Below are 10,268 nucleotides of genomic sequence, written 5' to 3' on the forward strand. Positions count from 1 at the left end.
CACTGTGATGTCGCCACTGTGATGTCACCACTGAGATGTCACCACTGAGATGTCACCACTGAGATATTCCACTGAGATGTCCCACTGTGATGTCGCCACTGTGATGTCACCACTGAGATATTCCACTGAGATATCCCACTGTGATGTCGCCACTGTGATGTCACCACTGAGATGCCACCACTGAGATGTCCCACTGTGATGTCCCACTGTGATGTCACCACTGTGATGTCACCACTGAGATGTCACCACTGAGATATCACCACTGAGATGTCGCCACTGAGATGTCACCACTGAGATGCCACCACTGAGATGTCCCACTGTGATGTCGCCACTGTGATGTCACCACTGAGATGTCACCACTGAGATGTCACCACTGAGATGTCACCACTGAGATATCACCACTGAGATGTCCCACTGTGATGTCGCCACTGTGATGTCACCACTAAGATGTCACCACTGAGATGTCACCACTGAGATGTCACCACTGAGATATCACCACTGAGATGTCCCACTGTGATGTCTCCACTGAGATATCACCACTGAGATGTCCCACTGTGATGTCGCCACTGTGATGTCACCACTGAGATGTCACCACTGAGATATTCCACTGAGATGTCCCACTGTGATGTCGCCACTGTGATGTCACCACTGAGATATTCCACTGAGATATCCCACTGTGATGTCGCCACTGTGATGTCACCACTGAGATGCCACCACTGAGATGTCCCACTGTGATGTCTCCACTGTGATGTCACCACTGTGATGTCACCACTGAGATGCCACCACTGAGATGTCCCACTGTGATGTCTCCACTGTGATGTCACCACTGAGATGTCACCACTGAGATATTCCACTGAGATGTCCCACTGTGATGTCGCCACTGTGATGTCACCACTGAGATATTCCACTGAGATATCCCACTGTGATGTTGCCACTGTGATGTCACCACTGAGATGCCACCACTGAGATGTCCCACTGTGATGTCTCCACTGTGATGTCACCACTGTGATGTCACCACTGAGATGTCACCACTGAGATGTCCCACTGTGATGTCTCCACTGTGATGTCACCACTGTGATGTCTCCACTGTGATGTCACCACTGAGATGTCACCACTGAGATATCACCACTGAGATGTCCCACTGTGATGTCGCAACTGTGATGTCACCACTGAGATGTCACCACTGAGATATTCCACTGAGATGTCCCACTGTGATGTCTCCACTGTGATGTCACCACTGTGATGTCACCACTGTGATGTCACCACTGAGATATCACCACTGAGATATTCCACTGAGATGTCACCATTGAAGTGTCCTGATGGCGGTGTCCCGATAGAGGTGTCCTGATGGAGGTGTCCCGATAGAGGTGTCCTGATGGAGGTGTAAAGGACATTAGTTTGTTGGAGTGGACACTTCAACTCTAAGGGCCTGCTGCTCAGAACTGACCCACAAATCTGTATAACACACACGCACACGCACACACACACACACACACACACACACACACACACACACACACACACACACACACACACACACACACACACACACACACACACACACACACACACACACACACACACACACACTGGATTAAAGCACTAGAGAGAACGTCACCAGTGAATGTGACCCAGATAAGGGCTTCAAGTGCTACAAGTTAACTTTGAGGGCCTAGTGTGTGTGTGTGTGTGTGTGTGTGTGTGTGTGTGTGTGTGTTTGTCATATAGCTCTAATTGCATGGTTGTTATATCAATCACTCAACAAAACCCCCAGTAAGACATGGTTGGAATGTTCCCGCCACCCAAACTTCTCTCCGTCTCAACCTCATGTTTACTCCCAGCATTGTGTCTCTCGAGTGTGAATGAAGGTCATGAAATCTCCCTACAGTCTTCTTTAGCTGGCTAGTGGCCTCCACAGTGGTCTGCTGGGAGATTTTACCGCTCGTAAAACCTGCGTTCTCAAGGGCTAATCACTGACCCTTCATGTCCCCTCTCTCTCTCTCTCTCTCTCTCAGAGTTTACCTGGAGTTGACATACCATACAACGTCAAACCCCTATTCGTTGACAATGGGGCTCAGATAGCTCACCTGGCCCTGCTGATAATATCCCAGGTCTGCCTCTGGTCAGCCCCTCACCTCTCCCATTGTTCAGGAGCAGGAGCGAGGCCTGGGCCTGCTTGTCCAAACGTTTACCCTCCGGCCCCTCTCTAAACTGACCAGACAAAAGGACGTCTTTACTACTGCTGCTGTGCTTGAATGTAACCACACACAGTCAGGCATGCACACACACACACACACACATACACACAGTCAGGCATGCACACACACACACATACACACAGTCAGGCATGCACACACACACACACACACATACACACAGTCAGGCATGCACACACACACACATACACACAGTCAGGCATGCACACACACACACATACACACAGTCAGGCATGCACACACACACACACATACACACAGTCAGGCATGCACACACACACACATACACACAGTCAGGCATGCACACACACACACATACACACAGTCAGGCATGCACACACACACACATACACACAGTCAGGCATGCACACACACACACACACACACACACACACACACACACACACACACACACACACACACACACACACACACACACACACACACACACACACACACACACACACACACACACACACACACACACACACACACACACACACACACACACACACACAGTCAGGCATGCACACACACACACACACATAGACACAGTCAGGCATGCACACACACACACACAGTCAGGCATGCACACACACACACACACACACACACACACACACACACACACACACACACACACACACACACACACACACACACACACACACACACACACACACACACACACACACACACACACACACACACACACACACACACACACACACACACAGAGTCAGGCAATTCCATTTAGTTTTGATACTTAAGTTTCTCAAAAACCAAATACTTTTAGACTTTTACTCAGGTAATATTTTACTGGGTCAACTTCTATTAAAGGCATCTTCACTTTTTTCACCTCTGTATAATAATAATAATTGTCAGGATGGTGTCTTGGAGGCGGAGTCAAGTGCAGGAGAGCAGATTATAATGAACAGGTGCACTTTTACTATAGTTCCAACAACGAGAGCACGACATGAATCAAACGCGATCAAAAACACAGAACATAAAAGTAAAGCGCGTAAACTAACACCACCTGACATGAAAACAATTACACACAAACCATGATGGGAAACAGAGGGTTAAATACAAGTAGCTTAATTGGCAAAATATAAACCAGGTGTGTGTGGAAACAAGACAGGACAGATGGAGATATGAAAAATGGAGCGGCGACGGCTAGAAAGCCGGTGACATCGATCGCCGAACGAACAAGGAGAGGAGCGGACTTCGCCCGAACAAGGAGAGGATCGGACTTCGCCCGAACAAGGAGAGGATCGGACTTCGCCCGAACAAGGAGAGGGGCGGACTTCGCCCGAACAAGGAGAGGATCGGACTTCGCCCGAACAAGGAGAGGGGCGGACTTCGCCCGAACAAGGAGAGGATCGGACTTCGCCCGAACAAGGAGAGGGGCGGACTTCGCCCGAACAAGGAGAGGATCGGACTTCGCCCGAACAAGGAGAGGGGCGGACTTCGGCAGAACAAGGAGAGGGGCTGACTTCGCCCGAACAAGGAGAGGGGCGGACTTCGGCAGAACAAGGAGAGGGGTTGACTTCGCCCGAACAAGGAGAGGGGCGGACTTCGGCAGAACAAGGAGAGGGGCGGACTTCGGCAGAACAAGGAGAGGGGCGGACTTCGGCAGAACAAGGAGAGGGGCGGACTTCGCCCGAACAAGGAGAGGAGCGGACTTCGCCCGAACAAGGAGAGGGGCGGACTTCGGCAGAACAAGGAGAGGGGCGGACTTCGCCCAAACAAGGAGAGGGGCGGACTTCGGCAGAACAAGGAGAGGGGCGGACTTCGGCGGAACAAGGAGAGGGGCGGACTTCGCCTGAACAAGGAGAGGGGCGGACTTCGGCGGAACCAACGGGTCCGCCCCAATGGGTCCGCAGCCAACGGGTTTCTCCACGCATCGCGCCGACAGAAACAAACACCTTTCTGGTAAGAAGAGGGGTGGGGGCGTATGCCTTATGGCTAACGAGACATGGTGCGATGAAGGAAACATACAGGAACTCAAATCCTTCTGTTCACCTGATTTGGAATTCCTCACAATCAAATGTAGACCGCATTATCTACCAAGAGAATTCTCTTTGATTATAATCACAGCCGTATATATCCCCCCCATGCAGACACATCGATGGCTCTGCGCAACCAGGGGTGGAAAAACCTTGGATCACTGCTACTCTAACTTCCGCGACGCATATAAGGCCCTGCCCCGCCCCCTTTTCGGAAAAGCTGACCACGACTCCATTTTGCTGATACCTGCCTACAGACAAAAGCTAAAAAAAGAAGCTCCCACGCTGAGGTCTGTCCAACGCTGGTCCGACCAAGCTGACTCCACACTCCAAGACTGCTTCCATCACGTGGACTGGGACATGTTTCGTATTGCGTCAGATAACAACATTGACGAATACGCTGATTCGGTGTGCGAGTTCATTAGAACGTGCGTTGAAGATGTCGTTCCCATAGCAACGATTAAAATATTCCCTAACCAGAAACCGTGGATTGATGGCAGCATTCGCGTGAAACTGAAAGCGCGAACCACTGCTTTTAATCAGGGCAAGGTGTCTGGTAACATGACCGAGTACAAACAGTGCAGCTATTCCCTCCGCAAGGCTATCAAACAAGCTAAGCGTCAGTACAGAGACAAAGTAGAATCTCAATTCAACGGCTCAGACACAAGAGGCATGTGGCAGGGTCTACAGTCAATCACGGACTACAGGAAGAAATCCAGCCCAGTCACGGACCAGGATGTCTTGCTCCCAGGCAGACTAAATAACTTTTTTGCCCGCTTTGACAATACAGTGCCACTGACACGGCCTGCAACGGAAACATGCAGTCTCTCCTTCACTGCAGCCGAGGTGAGTAAAACATTTAAACGTGTTAACCCTCGCAAGGCTGCAGGCCCAGACGGCATCCCCAGCCGCGCCCTCAGAGCATGCGCAGACCAGCTGGCTGGTGTGTTTACGGACATATTCAATCAATCCCTATACCAGTCTGCTGTTCCCACATGCTTCAAGAGGGCCACCATTGTTCCTGTTCCCAAGAAAGCTAAGGTAACTGAGCTAAACGACTACCGCCCCGTAGCACTCACTTCCGTCATCATGAAGTGCTTTGAGAGACTAGTCAAGGACCATATCACCTCCACCCTACCTGACACCCTAGACCCACTCCAATTTGCTTACCGCCCAAATAGGTCCACAGACGATGCAATCTCAACCACACTGCACACTGCCCTAACCCATCTGGACAAGAGGAATACCTATGTGAGAATGCTGTTCATCGACTACAGCTCGGCATTCAACACCATAGTACCCTCCAAGCTCGTCATCAAGCTCGAGACCCTGGGTCTCGACCCCGCCCTGTGCAACTGGGTACTGGACTTCCTGACGGGCCGCCCCCAGGTGGTGAGGGTAGGTAACAACATCTCCTCCCCGCTGATCCTCAACACTGGGGCCCCACAAGGGTGCGTTCTGAGCCCTCTCCTGTACTCCCTGTTCACCCACGACTGCGTGGCCACGCACCCCTCCAACTCAATCATCAAGTTTGCGGACGACACAACAGTGGTAGGCTTGATTACCAACAATGACGAGACAGCCTACAGGGAGGAGGTGAGGGCCCTCGGAGTGTGGTGTCAGGAAAATATAACCTCACACTCAACGTCAACAAAACTAAGGAGATGATTGTGGACTTCAGGAAACAGCAGAGGGAACACCCCCCTATCCACATCGATGGAACAGTAGTGGAGAGAGTAGCAAGTTTTAAGTTCCTCGGCATACACATCACAGACAAACTGAATTGGTCCACTCACACAGACAGCATCGTGAAAAGGCGCAGCAGCGCCTCTTCAACCTCAGGAGGCTGAAGAAATTCGGCTTGTCACCAAAAGCACTCACAAACTTCTACAGATGCACAATCGAGAGCATCCTGGCGGGCTGTATCACCGCCTGGTACGGCAACTGCTCCGCACTCAACCGCAAGGCTCTCCAGAGGGTAGTGAGGTCTGCACAACGCATCACCGGGGGCAAACTACCTGCCCTCCAGGACACCTACACCACCCGATGTTACAGGAAGGCCATAAAGATCATCAAGGACATCAACCACCCGAGCCACTGCCTGTTCACCCCGCTATCATCCAGAAGGCGAGGTCAGTACAGGTGCATCAAAGCTGGGACCGAGAGACTGAAAAAAAGCTTCTATCTCAAGGCCATCAGACTGTTAAACAGCCACCACTAACATTGAGTGGCTGCTGCCAACACACTCACACTGACTCAACTCCAGCCACTTTAATAATGGGAATTGATGGGAAATGATGGAAATATATCACTAGCCACTTTAAACAATGCTACCTTATATAATGTTACTTACCCTACATTATTCATCTCATATGCATACGTATATACTGTACTCTATATCATCGACTGCATCCTTATGTAATACATGTATCACTAGCCACTTTAACTATGCCACTTTGTTTACATACTCATCTCATATGTATATACTGTACTCGATACCATCTACTGTATCTTGCCTATGCTGCTCTGTACCATCACTCATTCATATATCCTTATGCACATATTCTTTATCCCCTTACACTGTGTATAAGACAGTAGTTTAGGAATTGTTAGTTAGATTACTTGTTGGTTATTACTGCATTGTCGGAACTAGAAGCACAAGCATTTCGCTACACTCGCATTAACATCTGCTAACCATGTGTATGTGACAAATAAAATTTGATTTGATTTCTTGGCATCCTCTCAACCAGCTTCATGAGGTAGTCACCTGGTATTCATTTCAATTAACAGGTATGCCTTCTTAAAAGTTCATTTGTGGAACTTCTTTCCTTCTTAATGCGTTTGAGCCAATCAGTTGTGTTGTGACAAGGTGGTGGTGTGTGTGTGTGTGTGTGGGGGGGGGGGGTATACAGAAGATAGGCCTATTTGGTTAACGACCAAGTCCATATTATGGCAACAACAGCTCAAAGAAGCAAAGGGAAACGACAGTCCATCATTACTTTAGGACATGAAGGTCAGTCAAGATGGAAAACTGTGTAGTTGCAAAAACCATCAAGTGCTGTGATGAAACTGGCTCTCATGAGGATCGCCACAGGAATGTAAGGCCCAGTGTTACCTCTGATGCAGAGGATAACTGCACCGCAGAAATTGCAGCCCAAATCAATGCTCCACAGAGTTCAAGTAACAGACGCATCTCAACATCAACCGTTCAGAGGAGACTACGTGAATCAGGCCTTCATGGTCAAATTGCTGCAAAGAAACAACGACTAAAGGACATCAATAAGAAGAGACTTGCTTGGGCCAAGAAACACGAGCAATGGACATTAGACCGGTGGCAATTTGTCCTTTGGTCTGGAGTCGAAATATGAGGTTTTTGGTTCAAACTGCTTTGGGATGAGTTGGACTGCAGAGTGAAAGAAAAGCAGCCAACAAGTACTCAGCATATGTGGGAACTCCTTCAAGACTGTTGAAAAAGCATTCCAGGTTAAACTGATTGAGAGAATGCCAAGTCTCTCTAAGTGCTCTCCTCTGTTATAGTCTCTGTCAGTGCACTCCTCTGTTGTAGTCTCTGTCAGTGCACTCCTCTGTTATAGTCTCTCTAAGTGCTCTCCTCTGTTATAGTCTCTGTCAGTGCACTCCTCTGTTATAGTCTCTCTAAGTGCTCTCCTCTGTTATAGTCTCTCTAAGTGCTCTCCTCTATTATAGTCTCTGTCAGTGCTCTCCTATGTTATAGTCTCTGTCAGTGCAATCCTCTGTTATAGTCTCTGTCAGTGCTCTCCTCTGTTATAGTCTCTTTAAGTGCTCTCCTCTGTTATAGTCTCTGTCAGTGCTCTCCTCTGTTATAGTCTCTCTAAGTGCTCTCCTCTGTTATAGTCTCTGTCAGTGCTCTCCTCTGTTATAGTCTCTGTCAGTTCTCTCCTCTGTTATAGTTTCTGTCACTGCTCTCCTCTGTTATAGTCTCTGTCAGTTCTCTCCTCTGTTATAGTCTCTGTCACTGCTCTCCTCTGTTATAGTCTGTCAGTGCTCTCCTCTATTATAGTCTCTGTCAGTGCTCTCCTCTGTTATAGTCTGTCAGTGCTCTCCTCTGTTATGGTCTCTCTAAGTGCTCTCCTCTGTTATAGTCTCTCTAAGTGCTCTCCTCTGTTATAGTCTCTGTCAGTGCTCTCCTCTGTTATAGTCTCTGTCAGTGCTCTCCTCTATTATAGTCTGTAAGTGCTCTCCTCTGTTATAGTCTCTGTCAGTGCTCTCCTCTGTTATAGTCTCTGTCAGTGCTCTCCTCTGTTATAGTCTCTGTCAGTGCACTCCTCTGTTATAGTCTCTGTCAGTGCTCTCCTCTGTTATAGTCTCTTTAAGTGCTCTCCTCTGTTATAGTCTCTGTCAGTGCTCTCCTCTGTTATAGTCTCTCTAAGTGCTCTCCTCTGTTATAGTCTCTGTCAGTGCTCTCCTCTGTTATAGTCTCTGTCAGTTCTCTCCTCTGTTATAGTCTCTGTCACTGCTCTCTCTGTTATAGTCTGTCAGTGCTCTCCTCTATTATAGTCTCTGTCAGTGCTCTCCTCTGTTATAGTCTGTCAGTGCTCTCCTCTGTTATGGTCTCTCTAAGTGCTCTCCTCTGTTATAGTCTCTCTAAGTGCTCTCCTCTGTTATAGTCTCTGTCAGTGCTCTCCTCTGTTATAGTCTCTGTCAGTGCTCTCCTCTATTATAGTCTGTCAGTGCTCTCCTCTGTTATAGTCTCTGTCAGTGATCTCCTCTGTTATAGTCTCTCTAAGTGCTCTCCTCTGTTATAGTCTCTCTTAAGTGCTCTCCTCTGTTATAGTCTCTGTCAGTGCTCTCCTCTGTTATAGTCTCTGTCAGTGCTCTCCTCTGTTATAGTCTCTGTCAGTGCTCTCCTCTGTTATAGTCTCTGTCAGTGCTCTCCTCTGTTATAGTCTCTGTCAGTGCTCTCCTCTGTTATAGTCTCTGTCAGTGCTCTCCTCTATTATAGTCTCTGTCAGTGCTCTCCTCTGTTATAGTCTCTGTCAGTGATCTCCTCTGTTATAGTCTCTCTAAGTGCTCTCCTCTGTTATAGTCTCTCTTAAGTGCTCTCCTCTGTTATAGTCTCAGTCAGTGCTCTCCTCTGTTATAGTCTCTGTCAGTGCTCTCCTCTGTTATAGTCTCTGTCAGTGCTATCCTCTGTTATAGTCTCTCTTAAGTGCTCTCCTCTGTTATAGTCTCTGTCAGTGCTCTCCTCTGTTATAATCTCTGTCAGTGCTCTCCTCTGTTATGGTCTCTCTAAGTGCTCTCCTCTGTTATAGTCTCTCTAAGTGCTCTCCTCTGTTATAGTCTCTGTCAGTGCTCTCCTCTGTTATAGTCTATGTCAGTGCTCTCCTCTGTTATAGTCTCTGTCAGTGCTCTCCTCTATTATAGTCTCTGTCAGTGCTCTCCTCTGTTATAGTCTCTGTCAGTGCTCTCCTCTGTTATAGTCTCTGTCAGTGCTCTCCTCTGTTATAGTCTCTGTCAGTGCTCTCCTCTGTTATAGTCTCTGTCAGTGCTCTCCTCTGTTATAGTCTCTGTCAGTGCTCTCCTCTGTTATATTCTCTGTCAGTGCTCTCCTCTGTTATAGTCTCTGTCAGTGCTCTCCTCTGTTATAGTCTCTCTAAGTGCTCTCCTCTGTTATAGTCTCTGTCAGTGCTCTCCTCTGTTATAGTCTCTGTCAGTGCTCTCCGCTGTTATAGTCTCTGTCAGTACTCTCCTCTGTTATAGTCTCTGTCAGTGCTCTCCTCTGTTATAGTCTCTCTAAGTGCTCTCCTCTGTTATAGTCTCTCTTAAGTGCTCTCCTCTGTTATAGTCTCTGTCAGTGATCTCCTCTGTTATAGTCTCTGTCAGTGCTCTCCTCTGTTATAGTCTCTGTCAGTGCTCTCCTCTGTTATAGTCTCTGTCAGTGCTCTCCTCTGTTATAGTCTGTCAGTGCTCTCCTCTATTATAGTCTCTGTCAGTGCTCTCCTCTGTTATAGTCTCTCTAAGTGCTTTCCTCTGTTATAGTCTCTCTCAGGGCTCTCCTCTGTTA

The sequence above is a fragment of the Oncorhynchus masou genome, chromosome 32 (assembly GCF_036934945.1).
Source record: "Oncorhynchus masou masou isolate Uvic2021 chromosome 32, UVic_Omas_1.1, whole genome shotgun sequence".
Taxonomy (NCBI): Eukaryota; Metazoa; Chordata; class Actinopteri; order Salmoniformes; family Salmonidae; genus Oncorhynchus; species Oncorhynchus masou.